We start from the raw sequence: 4,880 nt of genomic DNA, 5'->3' as shown, positions 1-4,880 counted from the left end.
ATCCTAGGCTTGCCCTAGGGAAATCTCTGACTCTACCCAAACCAGTCCTCAACTGCTGAAGGTCTCCTTATAATGCCAATTAGTCATCACCTGAATACCATCACATGTGACAAGGCTCAGATAATCCTTCGAGTAAAAGACTCGTCCCTACAACGGTTAGACTCAAACGAGAGCTGCGCAATAGGACCAAATCCAGCACTCTGATATTATTCAATCATGATCACATGTGACGTGACGTATTCACTTAGTGGCTAACTCCCATCACTCAGAGTCCTACAAATCACGAAGCAAGCAGCATTCGGACACAGGAAACTACTCAAGCGAATATATCCTCATAACGAGAAACTGTACTAGCATACAATGCTAAGCTCATACTATCAGGCATAACCTAAACAGGTTATCCTACTGCTGTCTACTCAATACTAGCATGCAATTCTCATAAAGCTGAAACACATACAACAGGCACATAAGGTATCCTCCTAGTTCCTTAGTCCTATTCTAGCATGCTGTTCTACTGAAACTGAAACTGATAATCATAATATAAACTTGTATGGGTAATTTGGGAGTACTTACTTGAGCTCGGCTGATCGCATGCACCACACCCTTTTCCTTTTCTCAAAACTCTTTTCTTTTTAAGTTTCTTTTTCAAAAAAATTCTTTCGGAAACATTTTTCTTTTGAAAATCTTTTACCATTTCCTTAGTTTGAGTCCAGTCATACCCGAAAGTGTGCCTGAATCCCTCAAACCAAGGCTCTGATACCAACTTGTAACAACCCAAAAATACAACCCAAAAATTTTTGTTTGAAAACTTTACTAAATCATAATATCAAATATTAAAAGATAAATCCATGAATCATGCGTCTCAAAATGTCATAATAAGTTTATCAAATCAACTGATGTCAAAACATATCAAAATATCCGAATAAAACTCCCAGGATAAACTGAAGCTGTGGTGTGGGCCATGCCATCATCCCGAGCTCTTCCCCTTACTAGCGGAAGTACCTGAAACCAAAAACTGAAACTGTAAGCACAAAGCTTAGTGAGCTCCCCCAAACTACACATACCATACAATAACATATAAAGCAACTACTGGGCCTTGCCCACTGCATCGGGCCGAAGTCCGGAAACTGCATCGGACCGAAATCCAGGACTAACCAGGGCCTTGCCCTCTGCATTGGACCGAAGTCCGGAAACTGCATTAGACCAAAGTCCGAAACTAACCAGGGCCTTTCCCTCTGCATCGGACCGAAGTCCAGAAACTGCATCGGACCGAAGTCCGGAACTAACCAGGGCCTTGCCCTCTGCATCAGACCGAAGTCCGGAACTGACTGAACATAGCATAGCATAATCATAACTACTAACATAAACACATATACTGCATACTGCATCGGACCGAAGTCCAGAACACATAACACAAAGACATACTTGAATCACAAAGACATCAAGCACACTGAACTACTGCATCAGACCGAAGTCCGGAACTACTGCTAACTAAACGGGCCGGCATTGTGGCCATAGACCCGTTCCTACTGGAAGGAAACTCACCTTGTAGCGCTGGCTGCTGAGATGCTAAATCTGAAACTGGCTGACTGCTGCTCCGGAACTCCCCGGCTACAATCCCATAAACACTAAATCAAATACTGATAACTAATCTCAGGGTAAAATGACTATTTTACCCCTGGTCAAAGTTAACTTCCTGGTCAAAGTCAACTTCCTGGTTGACTCTACTCGCCGAGTCCTACTATGAACTCGCCGAGTTCCCGGACTCACACTTCTCTAACTCGCGACTTGACTCGCCGAGTCGGGACGTGGACTCACCGAGTCCCTCTACTTCCAGATTCTTATTCTAACTCACTGAGTCCTCTTCCACTCGCTGATTCAACTCACAATTCCAAAATCCGAGAAATCGGGAGGATTTGCGCTCCGACGCGCCGAGTCCAAGAACAACTCGTCGAGTCCTATGCATGTCCTCACTAAAAAGTTGATTCTAATCGATTTCAGTGCATCCAATTCATAGATCTGAGCTTCTAGGATCGATATAACACGTAAAGTTGCCAACTTTACGTGCATGCATAAAGGTATGAAGCTAAAACACCAAAATAAGCTAGAAATGGGAACCTAGGGTTTGGAACAAGGCCTTGCTTTGCATAAAGGTAGCTACTTTGAGCTCTTGGGGCTCAATGATGTCCAGATCTATAGCTCACTACCCTAAGGGAGCTCCAATCTCGAGTTTGGACCTTGAAATGTCCCAAAAATGGCAAAACAAGCATATATGAAGATCTACTAGGGAAATAAACAAGGTAGAGGCTTTATTACCAGATGAAGTAGCAAATGGAAGCTAGCTTCTGGATCTCCTTCTTCTCCTTTGCACCTTCTCTCTTTCCTTCTCTTATATACTTCCAAGAATACACCAAAACACTCAAAATCAAGAAGAAATCACTCAAACTCACCAATGGAGGCTAGGGTTTTGAGTTCTGGACTATAGGGGCCGCAAATGAACCCTAGGGAAGAGAATGAGATGCTTAAATAGGGTACCAAGTCCCGGAATTAAGGTTTCCCGACCCAGACCAGACTCGCCGAGTCCACTAGCCAACTCGTCGAGTCGGTCACTTAATCTTCCACACGGAGCCCGCTCCGACTCGCCGAGTTCTTCCTTGGACTCGACGAGTTGATCTTTCAACTTAGGGCTTTTCTTTCCTTTCTTGGTCTTTCTGATTCTGGGCGAGAGGCCACAGCGAGGACCAACTTTATGTTCAGCAGCAAGAGCTAGGCGCTACCTTCAGCAGGGTTGTGCAGGGTTTGTCGCCTATGTTATGGATACCCGGGAGACGGGTAAGGCGACTATGGGCGATGTGCCAGTAGTACAAGAGTTTGCGGACGTATTCCCCGAGGAGTTGCCTGGGATACCTCGGGAGAGGCAGGTAGAGTTCAGGATCGACCTAGTCCCTAGTGCGGCTCCGATAGCCAAGACACCATATCGGTTGGCTCCTCCTGAGATGGAGGAGTTGTCTACACAGCTGCAGGAGCTGTTAGACAAGGGATTCATTAGACCAAGCAGTTCACCCTGGGGATCCCCGATTCTGTTCGTGAATAAGAAGGACGGGTCGCATTGGATGTGTATAGACTATAGGGAGCTGAATAAGGTAACGGTGAAGAACCGTTACCCACTCCCGAGGATTGATGACCTCTTTGACCAGCTACAGGGAGCATCTTGGTTTTCCAAGATTGATTTGCGTTCAGGGTATCATCAGATGAGGGTCAGAGAGGAGGATGTGCAGAAGACTGCGTTTCGGACGTGTTATGGCCACTATGAGTTCGTGGTGATGCCTTTCGGGCTCACCAATGCTCCTGCCGCGTTCATGGACCTCATGAACCGCGTGTGCAGACCGATGTTGGATCGGTCCGTGATAGTTTTCATCGGTGACATCTTGGTTTATTCCAAGATGCGAGAGCAGCATGAGGAGCACTTGCGAGAGGTTTTGGATACTTTGAGGAGGGAGAGCTTGTATGCTAAGTTCTCCAAGTGCGAGTTCTGGTTGCGCGAGGTGCAGTTTCTTGGGTACCTTGTCAACCAGGACGTGATTTCGGTTGATCCGACCAAAGTGGAGGCCATGATGAGATGGGAGGTTCCGAGGTCTCCATCCAAGATTCGGAGCTTCCAAGGACTGGCAGGCTATTATCGGAGATTCATATAGGATTTCTCCAAGATAGCCGTTCCCCTGACCCTGTTGACAAGGAAAGCCGTGGTCTTTCGCTGGGGGCCGGAGCAGCAGGCCGCATTTGAGACGTTGAGACAGAGATTGTGCGAGGCGCCAATCTTGGCCCTGCCAGAGGGCGTGGAGGATTTTGATGTATATTGTGACGCGTCCATCTCAGGTTTGGGCGCGGTATTGATGCAGAGGGGGCATGTTATTGCTTACGGTTCGAGGCAGCTGAAGCCTCACGAGGCGAATTATCCGACGCACGATTTGGAGCTGGGGGCTGTCGTTTTCGCCCTCAAGATTTGGCGTCATTACCTCTATGGGGTCCGTTGTACCATTTACACGGACCACAAGATCTTGAGGTATCTCATGGACCAGCCAAATCTGAACATGAGCCAGCGTCGGTGGCTCGATGTGGTGAAGGATTACGATTGCGAGATCCTCTACCATCCGGGGAAGGCCAATGTCGTGGCCGACGCGCTTAGCCGTAAGGCAGCGCCGATCAGGGACATCTGTATGAGGATGACAGTTGTGACTCCGTTGTTGGAGCAGATTCGGGAGGCCCAGCAGGAGGCCATGAAGGAGGAACATCGGAAGAACGAGCGAATTGTGGGTCAGGTTCCCTCCTTCGACTATGATAGCCATGGATTATTGACGCTACACCGCAGGGTGTGGGTTCCCTATCATGGGGGTGTGCGCCAGGTCCTGATGAAGGAAGCGCACAAATCCCGATTCTTGATTCATCCCAGGGAGATGAAAATGTACAGGGATCTTCGACCCGATTACTGGTGGCCCTTCATGAAGTGGGACATCGCCTGGTACGTAGAGCGATGCTTGACCTGTAGGAGGGTCAAGGCCGAGCACCAGAGGCCACACGACAAGATGCAGACGCTAGACATTCCCATGTGGAAATGAGAAGATATTACTATGGATTTCATCACCAAACTTCCCAGGACTGCACGGGGAGTGGATTCGATTTGGGTTATCGTTGATAGGTTGACCAAGAGTGCCCATTTTATACCGATCCAGGAGAGCATCTCGGCCAAGAAGTTGGCTGATATCTACATCCGTGAGGTTGTGGCTCGACACGGAGTGCCAGTCTCCGTGATTTCGGACCAAGACGTGCGGTTTACTTCCAGGTTCTGGAAGAAGCTTCACGACGAGTTGGGTACTCGTCTG

The sequence above is a fragment of the Lactuca virosa genome, chromosome 1 (genome assembly GCF_052849685.1).
Source record: "Lactuca virosa cultivar CGN04683 chromosome 1, Lactuca_virosa_CGN04683_v6, whole genome shotgun sequence".
In the NCBI taxonomy this organism is placed as follows: Eukaryota; Viridiplantae; Streptophyta; class Magnoliopsida; order Asterales; family Asteraceae; genus Lactuca; species Lactuca virosa.
This window is presented reverse-complemented; position numbering follows the sequence as displayed.